This window comes from Monodelphis domestica, chromosome 5 (assembly GCF_027887165.1).
Source record: "Monodelphis domestica isolate mMonDom1 chromosome 5, mMonDom1.pri, whole genome shotgun sequence".
NCBI classification, from domain to species: Eukaryota; Metazoa; Chordata; class Mammalia; order Didelphimorphia; family Didelphidae; genus Monodelphis; species Monodelphis domestica.
Genome location: NC_077231.1, coordinates 174,677,296 through 174,694,447, shown reverse-complemented (window position 1 = coordinate 174,694,447; position 17,152 = coordinate 174,677,296). Strand labels below are relative to the sequence as shown.

Below are 17,152 nucleotides of genomic sequence, written 5' to 3'. Positions count from 1 at the left end.
ACTGTATTTACCCATTAAAAGTCAGGACTACAAGAAGTTGCCATATTTTAAGAGTGTAAAAAAGGACTGTATTTTTGTGTAAAAGGGAAGTGTCATTCCCTGGTCTGATCTTTCATCATTTTTCAGGGATAGGGGAGCCATAACAGGCAATTGTTAGGTACTTTCATAGAAATTATTTTACAAGGAGTGTGGTTCAAGGAGTCCTACATCTTAACATATGTCAAGCATCATAACCTTGAGTCTCACACTAGGTTCAAGTCCTTTCATACTGGTGTAGAAGTTCACCAGTCCCAACTGTATTGTTTTGTTTTGTTTTGTTAAGTCTGTACTTCTATGGCACTATGTAGATAAAGTTGGTGCTTCTTTTTTTTTATCCCATATCCTAGAATGAAACACAAACATTAATCACAGTCCCCAAATATTTCTCAATAAATGGCAGGTTTCCATAGTCTAAAGCTTTTGGGTATGCATTTATATGCTACACAAATGGACATCTAGCTTATTCTATTTCAAAAGCAAAAAGTAATTAAAAGAAAATCTCAATACTGGTAACATGTGCTTCAAATGCAAAAAGATGAGAGAAAAAATCAAATGTTGTATGGCACAAATAAAGTGCAACAAAATAGTAATTTAATTTTCACAATACCAAGTACACAGAGGAAATCTATGGTGGAGACAAAACAGATATGAAGGATTTGAAGAATTGATTCATAAATCAACAGAAGGAAGATAAGATTCGAAAGGAGACAAAAATTTCAGATATTATCAGTATCTAAAATATAAACAGAGGAACACTGAAGAACACTAACATTATAAGAGAATAATTACTGCATTAATCAAAAACATCATTCATAAAAATATTTATAGGAATAGTTAGGCTTCAGTGTGACATACTCTAATTGCCATTTTTATTATAATACAATAAATTAAATATATAAAAATTAAAGTTTCTGATGTGCTTATTATTAGCCATTAAAAATACTTCTTCTGGGGATCAAAATGTTGCCATAAAGGTTACTTTTCTAATAAGTTTTAACCTGTACATATATTAAGTTATGTAAGATAATCTAGAAGCTATTATTTCTTTTGAGCTCCCTGAAGGCAGAGACCTTTTGCCTTTCTTTATATGTCTTTTTCTTTGCACATTGCCTGGCATATAGTATAATTAATTAATTCATATATGTATATATATATATACACCTACATATATATGATTAATATTAATGTCAGGAAAAACATGAAAGAACTAGCCTATACTACTCAGTATTTCTTCTTATATTTATGGATAGGTCAGTCATAGAATTGAAATTGAAGTATAATTCCTTTATGGATATTGATATTTTCTAATCATTGGCAGATGTTTACAAGAAATTACTTAACATTGTATAGCCTCCTGAACAAAATACCTAACCATCAGTATTTGGACAAATCATTATTGAGAATATGAAGTTTACAAAAAATAATTATTGTCTGCACTGTGATTAAAATTATTAATAAAGAACAATAGTTTTGAATTTGTTATTGTTGTTGTCCTTTTGTTTCAAGATGAGGGGGAAATCAGTGTCTGTATGTTCCACTAGTAATTTTGTAAGGTCAAGGAAAGTAATGTATATCTATCTACAGTACATTCAAAGACTGGCAAAGTTTTGGAAGGATATGGACAAGAATCTAATTAGATAGGCAAGAATTGTTGTGTTTTAAAAATTCACTATTTGAAGGAACTTCCACATTGGTGAGATCATCCCGTAAGTCCATTTACACTTTTGTTTATCATATATTTCTAATGAAAATCAAAGAAATATATCATAGAATTATTCTAAGATCCATTATGATTATCAAAATAAAATTTAAAAAATAGAAGAGGACAGTGTAAGAAGGTTGTATTTTTCAGTAATAAAATAATTTTATAAAAGAATGTTGCTGGTTGCCATATTATAATTATTTATTATAAAAATAATGAAAACAAAGTACCATGATGCAAGTTGAATATAATTTTATCAAAGGCAAGATTGGGGAGGTTTAAGAATTTTAATAGTATGTTTCATAGAAGAGATAGATTTTGACACTCTCTTAGGCTCATTTTCCTTCATATCTTTGTTTTTAGTTATATCAATATTTTGGTCTATATCTCCTTAGGCCTCTTTCATTCTGTCTCTTTGACTTTCTTTGTTTCTGTCTCTGGTTGCCATTTCTTCCTCTGTCTCTGACTCTCTTTCCCTTTCTATCTCTCACTGTCTCTCTGTTTGTTGGTCTGTCTGTCTGTCTGTCTGTCTCTCTCTATATATGTATATATGTATACACACACACACACACATAATTTTTTTGTCTATCTCCTGCTTCTCTATCTCTCTGTTTTTACCTCAGTCTCTTTGTCTCTGTTTCTTTGTCTACCTCCCTGTTCTTAACTGGGCAAAACATGTATGTGTGTGTGTGTGTGTGTGTAATTTGCATATAGTATATATACATATACATAGACATATATATTTCAGGTACTCTATGAATACATGGTATTTTAAATACATTAAATATTCAGTGAATGTAAGTTATTGTCAATAAGAACAATGACCTGAAAGTTAAACAAAACATTTTGTTTCTTTCTTCTTTAGTTTCTAAAGAAAGTTGATTTTTATTTGTTAATAGTATTTACTGTTAGGACAACAAGTTAAAGGAAAGTCATTTTTATCAATGTATGCTAGAAAATACAGTCTTTGGTTATTCCTTAAAAGTTATGATTATTCAATCTATGAAATTCTATGACAACTGACAGAGTAATAATAAATAGTCATAAAGACAGGTGATGATTAAGCAACTATCAGAGCCTTTTCTGTTTTACATGTCATTTACATGTCACTTTCTTAGAAATGAAGGTATCTGATCAACTTTTTTGGAACATTCTATCTTAGAACTGCTCAGTGTCATGGTGCATATGTCTCTTAGTGGGTAACACTCACACACATATTCTCACATGTTCATAAATTTATAGATTCTATATGTTAGGAGGATGGGGAATTATGAGCATTGAAATCTCTGTAGACATGACAAATGCATTTTTTTCTTAAACCTCAGTAGGCAAATTTTGAGACATGCACAAAATTCACAAGATATTTAGATCTACTGAATTAGTATAAGAATTCTTAAACTGAGTTCTATAAATTTAAAATATATAGAATTGAATTTCAATGTAATTTATTTCTTATGTATAAGGGCATGTAATTTTATGTAAGACAATTTGAAACTATCATTTCCTGTGGGCATACTGTATTGTATTTGTCTTTATAAATATAGTGCTTTACACAGTGTCAGACACACACATACATACATGTACATAGTAATACATGCAAACATACATGTATACATACATACATGCACATTATCTGAGAAAGGACCCATAGGCATCACCACTGAACTGTGATATAGAATGTATGTCTAAATCTTTATATTTAAATATTTTAATGCATTCAAGGCATCATTCAGTGGTTCCCAGAATCTTTATTTTCTTTTAATTCCTTTAAACAATAAAAAGTACATTGTTAATCCCAGAATAATTTAATGTTTGTTTATATTACTTCTTTTGAATTTATTCACTAAGTTCTTACCATAACTAAAATAACTTCTTCCCCATAAATCTCCGAGTTAAAATTTATACTATGTACTTATATACTTTTAAATTCTCTATTTGTAAACATTTAAATGCTAAATTATAAAACAATTCTGGATTTTATGTGAATGATTTTGTAAGTATTAAAAGATTAATCTATCAATACATCAAATGTTTATTATTTAAAATTTTCATATTAAATTTCTTATAAATGTTGTTGCCATTAAAACATTTGATATGGCTTTAACATACTCAAAAGATTAATATGTACTTAATTTCAACAATGGACATTTTTATGTGAGTAAAAGTTTGTAATATTTTGGTTTATATTAAAAATACACACTTATTCACATTATGATTTATGGTACTTAAAATAAAATGCCTAGAAATGCTTACCCATACAAACATGTTGTGGAAATATAGGATTATTTTACAACATATTTCATTGAGAGAAAGAAATTCATTATTTTAAAATTTGGGCAATGTATCTATTTAAAAAAATGAAATAGTTATAAGATATTATCTTTTGTGTATAATGACTAGTATTACATCAAGTAAAAGTACTTATGGTTTAATTACATATATTGTTTCATTTTAACAATATTTATGTATAAATTGATAATTGTACCCAAGGTGTCTATTTAAATGTTGTTTTATTTTCTTCTTGTTCTTATACATCAACTACATTAGAAAATCTATTGAATGACTGAATAATATTGTGAACCAATTCACTTCAATATTTTCCCACTTGAAGTAAGACAACATAATTTGAAATTAAGTTTAAAGGAGAAAAGAGCTTTAATAATTCAGGGAGGCAAGACAAGGATGGTTTCTGTAGAATATTTCTGCTCACCCATAAAAGTTTCAAAATAGTTTGCTATTTACTGACCAGTGATCATGATTTTTTGTGCTGGAAAAATATAAATGATTGCAATATCTTGACCACCTGATTTATAAATCTCAAGAATTATAATTACAGCATAACAGAAGTAAATAAGAAAGTTATTTTAGTTTGGTGCACAAAATGAAAATGAAGTTATGTACATAAACACAATAAAATAGATGTTCAATGGAATGTTGAACCATTATGGTAGTTTGGAAACAATTTGATGACAGATTGAAAAACTGCCTGAACATGTACTTAATCAGAAGTGGTTAGCTTTTGATTTAATGACAAGAGGAACAAGAAAATTGCTTGCATAATCAGGATGATTTCTAATGTCTTTAGAAATAAACTATTTCAAATGTTCATGAACCTATTGTCCTACAGGAAAAAGTGTGTAACTCAATTAGGCAATTATTTAATGTCTAAGACATGATTAAATTCACAATAGCATGAATTATATGGACCATAGTCATGAACTCTTAGGTTTGCAAACTCAAATGGAAATCATTGACCTAATCAATGTGAGTATTTCTTCTACTGGTGAAAAATCACAATCTCTCCATGCTTTCTTTCTTGGGTGATTCTTCATATTTCTCTCCCATATCATTTACTAAAAATCTATCTGATATAGTAGAAGACATATTCTAGATCTATTAGGAATATTTTGGCGGTAACAATGCTCCTAGCTTACTAAATATTAACCCTCGTGTCTGCTACCTCCATTCTTAAGGATATATTAACTGAATATTATCTCCCCCCACTCTGGTATTGGGTAGGGGAAGGAAAACATATATTATTATAACAACTCAGATGCTAACTTGTGTGAGTATTGAAATGATTGTAAAATCTAAATAGCTAACATGAACCTCATCATTTCTTCCTTTCAGCAAATAAATAATTTTACTGAATGCAAAATGTATCTGTGAATATATGATCAGTAAGGAGAAAATGCTTTTTCCCCTTACCTACATTTAATTGCTGATCATGCAGAAATATGTACTACTCAAAATGCTATTGTATGCAGAAGCAGTTCAATCTTTCATTTTAATTAAATCACTTCAAACCAGGTCCAGAGGAAAAAAAAGAATCATCTAACACCCACATTAATTTTTCTATGAATCAGGTCCATTGTGATGAATAGTATACTCATATATTCACATGCTCCTTATCTAACTTTACAGGATAACTATATTCATCCAAAGCACAAAGATCACATGAGAGAATAAATTAGTATAAATAAATGAAATTTTTATTCTTCTTACATTTATTTTGGGAATGGTACAAGATTTTTCTCCCAGTACAGTTCAGTGCTGATTTTTTTCAATCTATTTACCCAGAAGAATATTATGAATCTAAGCAGCATCTTAAAGTTTTTTAGCCTGATTCTCTCCTTCTGGCTTCACAGGGCACTAGAGCATACCTTCCAGAGCCAGAACAGATAGAAAAACTGCCCTTCACATTCTTCCTTGAATCTGTTCCATTTGAATGGATGATTATTCAGCTATAGCCAGCAGCTGTTGTCTAATACAGGTTCCTAAATGTAATGTATGTTCCTAAGAGGCTTAGGGAACCACTTAGGAATCTGTCTTAATGGAGACATGCTGTCAGAAGTTGAAAAACTGGAGTTTGTACTCAACCAAATGCAAGACCTGCATGGTGATTCCAGTCCTGTCCTTAACCAGTACCATTAAACTGTTAGTTCTTATGTATAATGCCCCTTTGCTGTGATTGTCACTATAAGTCCATTGAAAGAACTCTTAAAACCCTATCTACCCCATTCCACCTTCCCATAGGTTGCCTTCACACTCATAGACTCGAGATATCCCATTTTAATACCTTTCTCTCAGGTAAGTTTCTTTAGGCCCTTATACAGAATGGGAATATATCATAGAATCACAAAATTTCAAATGTACAGGGGACCACAGAGACCACATAATACAACCCTTAACTGAACAAGAAATATGCCTTTGTTAACAAGTATTTCAGGAAGGCATTTTGTGTGAAAAATGTTGTTGTTGTTGTTTTAACTTCAATTTTCTGTTATAATTTAAAAGCATTGTCATTAAAATAAATTAAATGTACCCAGAAAGATCCACATGAAGTTGACGGCTCTATGGATCTCCATTTTCTCATTTCAGAAGCACTACCTCCAAAAAACATTTTTATTAACTTAACATCAGAAATTAATTCTAGATAAGCCATAGAAATGTATTCTTAGATGTAAGAGGGATATAAAGTTAAGACAGATATAATTTGACTTGTTATAAAATGTACATGCAATGGAACATGGAACATGCATTTGTGATAGAATCAAACAACATATAAAATGTTAAATGAAAAAATAACCACTTCCATTAGGGTAAACAATAGGCTTCAAACCCATTTGCAAATGGGAGAGACATTTTTCACAAGCATATGAGGACTTCCGTCCTGGTAGAAGGGGTAGATAAGAAAAATTTGTTCCAATGGCCATGAAGTGGAGTGCTTAGAGCTTAGTCAGACATTGAAGATAGCAAGGTAATCCACTGTGTATCCCAGAACATTGCCAGTCATCCTGATTTTTGTTTTACCTCTGAACTTCAAAGATTTTGGGTGAGTGAGGCTGCAAACTTCATGAAATTCTTACCAACTGAAATATAATTGATTCACAAATAAAGACATGACCCGTTATATAGTTGGTTCACTTCAAAAATAAAGATTAACAACAACCTATGTCATTATATTGTTTCCTGTTCCTTAAATATATTTTCTCCTAATTATATTGCTATATCTCTTTTCAAGTGCTGTTAGTTTATACCAAATTTCTTCCTCTGTAGAGCTTGTTATAGTAGACAGATTACAGGGTCAAGAGTAGAGAAAGTCTGAAGTCTAAATTATTATCCTAGTTTGCTGTGCAAACTTTGGACAAGTTATTTATTTTTTCTTGTAGTTTTCTTTTCTATTTTCAGGGAAAAATAGGAGGTAGACTCTATAATCTCAGGTCTTTCCAGAATCTTTTTTTTTTCATTCTATTAGTATATCATGAAATATTTTCAATAATATATCTTTTGGTCTATAGCTTCCAAATTCCCTAGTAACAAAATAATACTTAGAGATTTTCATAGTAATATTTAGCCCTGATTTAAGCTGCTATTTTGGCTAATCTTTCCAATCTGAATATTAAGGTCATTGTCTTTTACTTGGCTAAATGCAAAGTTAGCTCACCTCATATTCAGGGAATGGTTGATTTGTAAGTCAACCCCATTCCTTTATTTGTCCAGCAACTAATTACAACTCCAACTGAAAAATAATAGTCAAAAAGAAATTAGCTATGGTTACATTATCTTAAAATATATGTCTGTCCACAACCAAAGAGTATTTGGAGCAATCCAAAACATGGGCCTCTCCTGGTGTTTGCTTATGTCAATTCTCCTTCAATCTGAGATGCCCAGAACTGACCTAAGGGTTCTTTAGCAAACAATGAAGAATACTCACCTGGAAGAGATCCATAACTTTCCATTAAATTGGCTGTGCTGACAACTTATTCCATCTTGACCCTTCTGAATAGAAATTGTTTTTAATCTATTAAATATATGAAACAATTTTGACAATTAAAACATATAGTTTTTACTCAGCCATTTTCTTTGTAAACAAATATACAAGAGGCAACTAAGTGGCTCAGTGGATTGAGAGCCAGGCTCAGAGATGGGATGTCTTACCTTCAAATCTGTCCTAAAACATTTCCTAACTGTGCTTCTCTAGGCAAGTCTCTAAATCTGCATTGCTTTGCTTTTACCAAAACTCTTATTTGGAACCAATACATATTACTTATTCTAATATGGAAGATAAAGTTTTTTTGGGGAAAATGATGCCTGTATAAAAGACAGCACATCCAAACACTTAGATAATTACTTATTGATGAAGTTTTTTTCAATTTTTAAAAAATATATTAAGGTTGCATGTGGTATTTTGTTTTGCATGTATAAAGTATGTGTGTACACACACCTAGGGGTGACCTCGAGACAGCCAAGAATAGATCTTTCTAAAATTTTCTCTCTCTACTCTTTATAAAGATGATTTTCATTCCTGCAAGGAGACGAAAGAGGAATTTTGTGCCAGAAACTGGACCTCTACTCTCCTCAGATAGAGAGAGACTACCAGCTAGAGTTATAACCATCCACTCCCTTAAAAATTGTTAGTATAGGAGAAATAATGTTTAAGGTGGATCTACATATCTGATTAATGTCTGTTTTTTTCTATGTATACTTAAAATATATACTGTGATTTTTAAATTTCCTCCATCTTGCTTGGTCTAGCACCCAAGAATGTGTATACCCACACTACACGGGCACAGTGCTAGTTAATGACAAATCAGAAATAACTAACCTGGGCTGTTATAAGCCAAGCTTGAGCCACCATTGGCAGATGTGAGGCGCAGGAAGTGAGGTAGAGAACAGCCTCTGGAGTATGCTCACTTCCTGTGGACAGGGGCTAGACTCAGTTGGATCCTGAAGCTTGAGCGGGGAGGAGGCCCACAGACAGCTTTCCTTCAAATCTGTCACGTGAGTGTCCCTGCCTTAGCCCTCCAAGGCCTAAGACTCCCTCTGGCTCAGCCTGAGTCAGAAGGTAGAATCTCCCTCTCTCTCTTTCTCTTCTCTCTCTCTCTCTCTCTCTCTCTCTCTCTCTCTCTCTCTCTCTCTGCTTCCGTTTCTAGGGACACGTGGCTCTCTACCCAGCCGGCAAGATGTAGGTTGCACGTGCTTTCTTATTTTGTATTTCCTTTATTTCTTAATCTTTAATAAACCTCATAAAATATAATACTTTCAGTAGAGAAACTAATTTTAATCTTAATACACATATGTATGAATGTCTACATACATATTTATATACATGAACTTCCCACCAAATGTCAGTTCAACAATCAACATGCAGAAAAAACATAGAATAAACCAATTTATCCAAATAGTAAAGGGAAGTCAGAAAAAAAGTATAAAATTGATATGAGAATATAGGCCAGATAATACAGAGAATAAATGAGTTCTCCCACTAAGAATGATGTGATTCATCTGAACTAAAAGAAAAAAAAATCAGATATTACACAAGGATAAATTCCCCAAAGCTTTTAGTGTTCCAAGATGAGAAGAGTGATATTATTGAAGTACCTGTTCCTCTACATGTTGCTCTCTGTCCAAGAGTTTTGTTTTTGCTTTGGGAACTTGAAGAGTTGTTACCATGTATCTTCTCTTCCAGTGTAAACAGTCAGAAGATCAGGATATTTCTTCACTAGCTCTTACCCACTCTGTTTTACCCTCAGGTGTAGAGCACTAAATAATTAATATGTACCAAGTTGGAGTCTTATGCAAATACATTTTGAGTTAACCTTTTGTTTCATTATCTTATCACTGAGTACAAAGTAACACTGGGATCTAAAAAAAAGGTATCCCATCAGAATTCATGTTCAAACAAGTTCTATTAATTATGAGAAATAGTAATCAAATATTGTTCTAGTTACAGATTACAAATAGAGAAACAGTCTAACTAAGAAAGAGGCATCCATTTGAAAAGGTTGGTCACCACATGATGGACACTAACCATAGTGAATCATGAAGCATAATAAGCAAAATGAGGCAACATACACATTTACTATTTGCCCCTTTATTTGTTCCAAATGGTCATATCCATGCAATGGAAAATGAAGTACGAGCAGTCACAAATCATATAATTTATTGATTTTTTCAGATATTAATTTAAGTGTAAGATAAGTCAATATTATGTTGTACTACTTTCTAATAAATATTACTCTGTGTACCATATTACTCTCCTTTTTGTCAAATCATATTTTTCAGTCCAGTTCAATAGGAAACCTTTCCCAGTTCTATCTAAAGTATGGTTGAGGAATATGCTCACTCTTAGTTCTAAGGACTTCTCATCAACCAGTTTAAAGTGAAACCTCTGTTTCAGTTTATCACATGAAGAGAGAACCATCTTGTGCTAGACCTCCCCTTGGGATGAGTTTCCTATTCTTATTTTTCTGCATTGAAGTTTGGGGTAACTTGATTTCTAAGGAGAAGGCTCACCAGAGGAATCCTGACTGGGTAAAAATGTTTTTATCCAAGAATACTAGAGGTAAGTGAGTTTCAAAGATCAATTATTCCTTAATTATCAGAGAGGAGGGTGATCATCTATAACTGTTAAGGTGAAAATCACCTTTAAAAGTTGCTATAATATTAATTTATGGTCACCAAGGAATTTACGCATGAAATTCCTTAAATGAAGCATTCAAGTCAGAATGGAATGTATGGTGGTTTAATCACAATGGGAGTAAGAAAAGGGGAGAGGGAGAAAAGGAGAGAGGAGAAAAGGGGAAATGGTTAGCTCAAACTTCTGGCTGAGCCAGAGGGAGTTTAGGCCTAAAGGGCCAAGGTAGAGAAGAAAATCAGTCCTTGACTCACATGACCGATCTGAATGGAAGCTGTCTGCGGGCTTCCTCCCTCCTCAAGCTCCTAGCACGAACTCACACCTAGCTATGTCCACAGGAAGTGCAAATTCCAGAGGCTGTTCCCTTCTTCATTTCCTGTGCCTCACAAGTGCCAATGGTGGCTCAAGCTTGGCTTAGGACAGACCAGGTGGGCAGTTAGTTATTTCTGATTTGTCATTGACTAGCACATGCCCATGTAGTGTGGGTGTGCACAATTCAAATGATTTGACAAAATAAGCAAAGAAAAATTCTTACGAATTTTTTTATGACACAAATATGGTATTGATTCCAAAGCTAGGTAGACCAAAAACAGAGAAGGAAAACTATAAATCAATCTTCTTAATGGACATAGATGCAGAAATGTCAAATAAAATATTAGCAAAAAGATTACAGCAAGTTATCACATGGATTATTCACTATGACCAGGTGGGTTTTATACCAGGAATGCAAGGATGATTTAATATTAGGAAAACCATCCACATAATTGACCACATCAATAATTAAACTAACAAAAATCACATGATTATCTAAATAGATGTAGAAAAATCTTTGACAAAATACAAAACCCATTACTATTGAAAACACTAGAAAGTATAGAAATAGAAGGGTAATTCCACAAAATAATAAATAGTATATATTTAAAATCATCAGCAAGTATCATCTGCAAGTTGGACAAGTTAGAAGCCTTTCCATTAAGACCAGGAGTGAAGCAAGGAAGACAATTATCACTTCTATTATTTAATATTGTACTAGAAATGCTAGCAGTAGAAATAAGAGAAGAAAAAGAAGTTGAAGAGATTGAAGATAGACAATGAGAAAATTAAACTGTCACTCTTTGGAAATGATATGATGTAAAGAATCCTAGAAAATCAACTAAAAGGCTAGTGGAAATAATTAAGAACATTAACAAAGTTATAGGGTATGAGATGAACCCACATAAAGCATCAGCATTTCTAAATATTTCAAAAAAAAAGTCAGTAGCAGGAGTTAAAAAGAGAAACTCCTTTTAAAGTCGCGTCAATATAAAATATTTAGTACTCTATCCTCCAAGAGAAACACAGGAATAATATGAACTCAAGTACAAAACATTTTTCACACAATTAAAACTAGATATAAATATTGGAAAAACATTAATTGCTTGTAGGTAGAATGAGCTAACACAATAAAATGGCAATCCTACCCAAATTAATCTACTTATTCAGGGTCATATTTTCAAAAAAAAACAAAACAAAAAATATTTTTTTATAGAATTAAAAAATTATAACAAAGTTTATCTGGAAGAACAAAAAGTCAAGACTATCAAGGAAAATAATGTAAACAAATAAAAATGAAGGATGGGGAACTAGCAGTACCATATCTTAATCTGTACTATAAAGCAGTGGTCATCAAAACAATGTGGTACTGGCTAAGAGGCAGAAGGATGAACTAGGAGTAAATTACCTCAGCAAGCTAGGGCTTGATGAGCCCAAAGATCCCAGCTTTTGGCACTCCCTGGGCTGGCACTTGGTAAGCAACAGCACAACATGGAGAGGACTTTGCTGTACTGAAATCTGGGATCTGATCTTACCTTAAATTAGTAAGACTGCAATCTTTCTCTTTCCCCCTCTCTCTCTTCACTCTCTCTCTCTCTTTGCAAATAAATTTAAATTAGGTGATAAACCTCCAGATCAATCTTATTTGTAATGGAGCTGTTAAAAACTGTTAAAGATAGTATCTAGACTCAGGATATGATTGTTGTTAATCAAATACTCTAGATAAAAGGGCCAAGCTAACAGTATTGAGCCTACTTTGTAGATTTGCACAATGGATAATATAGGAGACATATGTACAAAATAATCTTAATTTAATAAAAGTTAAAAGTATTCAATGAAGTGATAAACAGGAAAACCTAAAACTAATGAAATACTAAGCTTTTGCCTGCTCCTATCTAGACCTCATGGTCTTTCTTCTCCTGGAAACCAGGATACTCTATTTCTTGTTACCACTAAATTAACCCCAAATTTTCCTACCTAAATAATCTATTTCCATAAATAACTTATGAATAATATATTCATCTTAATCTTTATCTCCAAATTATCAAAAGAGCAGCTAGAGCAAATTGGTTGAAGCCCAGCAGAAGTTCAGCTTTGGCTCTGGGTTTCTCCAGAGCCCAGAGAAAAACAAAATCTTCTGGTTTCTTCTCATGATCAATGAAGTCCTGGTATTCACAAATTGTAACAGGGAAAAACTGAGGAACTCAGAAAGGACACTGCTTCTGGGACCAGCTAAGATCCCAGAGAGCTTCAGTCAAAATGATCAACTGCCCCTCAGTTATTCCCAAAATGTTTCCATAGGGTAAATCCAGGGTAAAGCCAGAAAGATGCTCCTTCTTGGACCAAAGTTCAGATCCAAAAACCAGTCATTCAGAAACTGCTCAGAATCTCATATCTCTCTATGGCAGTTAAAATTTTCAACCCCCACCTGGGAATTACAACAGAATTCTAACCAAGACTTGGGCTCCAAACTCCAAAACTGGCCTTGAGGCAGCTCTTTTCTGTTCTTCTGCCACTTAACTTATCAGAATCAATATATTCCTAATAGAGGCAATATTTGTATTCAGAACTTTCTAACTCCAGGCCTAGCTCTATATTTACTGAGTCACTTAGCTACTCCCTTATGTATATCTTACAAAGGAATCATTTTCAGTTCAAAGACTGTATCAATTATGGCTTTGTCTTCTGATAGTTAACCTTAATCCCATGTGCTTTCTACATATGTCATTGACTAGAAAATACATGTAATTTATCATTTTACATAAATAACAAATAATTTCTGAAGGATAAGGAGGATGAATGTAATATCATCTGAAAATAATTTGTTCCTTCTGTGTAAAATCAGATAAGGTATGAGGGAGTACTTAGTAAAGAAATACTGAGCAACCCAGACAGGTGGAAATATTTGCACAATAGAAAATTGGACATGAAGATATTATTCTCCTGGGGATCCATCATTTATTTTTCCATTCATCCAGAATCATATTACTTCCTGAATAGAATTTCTGTTAGATTTCTTAATTTCTAGATCTTCATCAATTACCATATTTTCATATTTATAAAATACTACTATCTTTTACATAATTCTTTTCCTTACTTTATTTTTTTCCCTTTCTGAGAATATCTTACTTCTTGATATTTTACATACACACACACACTCACACAATAAAAGCATGGCCTTGTGTGTCTTAAATTTTTCATGTAGTATCAAGGAGTACATTTCCCCATAGTCACATAGACACTATATGTTAAAGACAAGACTTGAACCTAGAAAACCCTGAGTCTGTGACCTACTCACTATTCATTTTGCCTTTCATATAAAAACTAAAAAAAATCTAAATTTATGAGGTGGGAAAAGAGGGTATGACACAATCCAGCTCACTTATTAACCACCATTTTCCCCTTTCCATTGCCTTTTGGAATGCCATCTTTTACTTTTTCTCTCCTTCTTTCTCTTGTTTTTGTTCCTTCCTTCCTATAGCTATAGCCAAAGATAATGGCCTTTCTTTCCTCTTCTAGAAACACTACATAAAATTGTTTCTTGGCTTTTTTTTTGGTTAGTCTATACTTTCTTCTCTAACACTTCTGGAAATTCTATGTTCATTTCTTTTCCTACTATACTTTTAACATCCAAAGAGTTATCTTTAGAGTTAAGAGTATAAGAAATAAAAAGATGTAGGCAATCAATTTACCTTATACCCCTGCTTATCATGGTCATATATTTCATATGGAGATAACATTTGGTGTGCAAACACTGTCTCCACTTGAAATCTCCAGGTAGTTCATTGAAATTTCCAGGCTGTAATGGCCCACTCAAACCTTACATCTAGTCATCTACATCTTTACTTATCCTTTAATCTATTTAATCCTTGGATAGCTAGAATTTTTAAGGTTTAGAGATATTAATCTTTGCTCTGTTCCATTAATGCTATTACCTGAGGTCAACAGAGACCTCATCAAGATCATTGGAAATTAAAGACAGAAGAAAAATCAATCCAGTTATTTAGGCAAACTTACACAAACAACAATTCAATTGCTCAGTAAATTAAAGGCAGTAGAAAATTTGAAATCTGTCACAATGTGACTAGTGTGGCCACAGAAAACATTTTGAAGTTTGATCTTGCCTCTTTCATTTTCAAGACAAAGATGGGAAAGTATTGTTTTTTTCCTTTTCCCCACTACTATAGTAGTTTTCATAAAGAATGAAAATTAAAATCCCTGAATTGCATTTGTGGATATAAATGAAAAATGTCAAAAGAGACACTTTAATTTTATTCCTTTTAAAATAAATCAAGTGGAAAATGAAGACTGGGATTGAGATTGGCTGAAATGCAAGTGGGAATCATAAGCTATTTTATATGAATTATGTACCAAATTAATAATTTTTAAGTTTGTTTTCCCTAATTTTATTTTTTGCTCTGATTACAATAAAAAAAAGTCTAACATTTTAAAAAGAATTTTCAGTCTCAAATTCTCTCCTTCCATTCCCCCTGCCTCACTGAGATGGAAAACAATCTCATGTAAACTTTACATTTGTAATTGTGTAAACATTTTCCTATATTAATTCTTTTTTGGAAAAAAAAACAGCAAAAAAATAGGAAAAAAATGAGCAGTTTGCTTTTATCTGACTTCAGATGCCATCAGTTCTTTCTTGGGAAGCAGATGACATCTTTATCATGAGCACTTTGGAATTGTTTTAGATCATTGTGTTTCTTAACTGTGACTCCACAATATTTGAAGTATTTCGTTTTGGTTATTGACAATAATTTCTCATTGCTTTGGGAGTTCTGGAATTCATTTATAATATTCCTGTGAGTTATCCTTTTTTGGCTCTCTTTTGGGTGATGATCAATGGATTCTTTGAATTTGTATTTTGCCCTCTGGTTCTAGAATATCAAGGCAGTTTTCTTGATGATTTTTTGAAAAATAATACTTAAGCTCTTTTTTTATCATGGCTTTCTCAGGTAGTTCAGTAATTCTTATACTTTCATCGACTTTATTTCCCAGGTTTATTGTTTTTTCCAATGAGATATTTAACATTTTCTTCTATTTTTAATTCCTTTGACTTTGTGTAAGTGGTTTTTGATGTCTCATGGAGTCATTAGCTTCTACTTACACAATTCTAATTTTTAGAGCATATTTTTTTTTGAGTTAGTTTTTTTATCTCCTTTTCCCTTTGGTCAATTATATTTTTAAGAAGTTTGTTTTTTTTTTCCTCAGTGAATTTTTGTAACTCTTTTCTCACATGACCAATTCTGCCTTTTGGGAATTTCTTTTCTTTAGTGCATTTTTGTATATCTCCCTAATTTGCCTAATTCTGCATTAATGAATTCTCATTTTCAGTGGACTTGTGGCCTTCCCCCCACTCCAATTGTCCTATTTTGTTTTTTAATTCATTATTTTCTTCAATATTTTTGGTGCTTTCTTTAACAAGCTGTTGATTCTTTATAACTTTCCTGTATTACTCTCATTTCTTTCCCCAATATTTCTTTTATCTTTCTTATTTGATGTTTAAAATCATTTTTTGAGGTACTCCATTAATTCTTTTTGGGCTTAAGAACAGTTCATGTTTTTTGGAGGCTTTGGATATAGAAGTATTGGCTTTGTTTCTTCTTTTGAGTTTGTATTTTGATTTTCCCTGTTACCAAAATAACTTTCTATGTTGTTTCTTTTTTTTAATTGCTCATTTTCCAGCCTCTTTCTCTTGTTATAACTCTTAAAGCTGGACTTTGTAATTTAATTGTAGGGAGCTCAGTTCCAAGCTTCAACTACTTTGTGCAGCTTATTTCAGAGATGGATCTGGGGAACTATCTGTTTTCAGTTCTTCCAAGTAGTTATGATATAAGTAGGTCTGGTTTAATACTCTCCTGGTCTGTGCTCTTGTCTCTGAAGAACCACAAGAACACTTTTCCATATTGGAAATATGACCAGGGTCCTATGGTCCCCTGTGCTTGCAAGTACTTCTGTGTGCTATTTTCACAGCTTTACCCTAAGACTCTGATACTGGATTGCAACCTGAATCTGCATATCATCAATACAATAAGAGACTTATACCCAGAGAGCCAGCAAAGGGACTTCTGTAAAGTGCTTCGGAGCTATTGTCCATTCTCCTTACCATGTGTTGCTGAGAGATCTAGAAGCCTTTGCTGCTAATACAGGAACCTCAAAGACTTGTCATG

General features: G+C 32.5%; 1 long non-coding RNA gene across 1 annotated transcript; it reads right to left on the bottom strand.

Moving 5' to 3' along the window:
• Positions 1 to 5,744: 5,744 nt before the first annotated feature.
• On the bottom strand, positions 5,745 to 13,349 carry LOC103092055 (uncharacterized). Its single transcript, XR_472941.3, has 4 exons — positions 9,626 to 13,349; positions 7,959 to 8,045; positions 7,689 to 7,763; positions 5,745 to 7,113 (listed from the first exon to the last, which is right to left on the bottom strand). It is a non-coding gene; the product is annotated as an uncharacterized LOC103092055 (long non-coding RNA).
• Between the last annotated feature and the right edge of the window lie 3,803 nt (positions 13,350 to 17,152).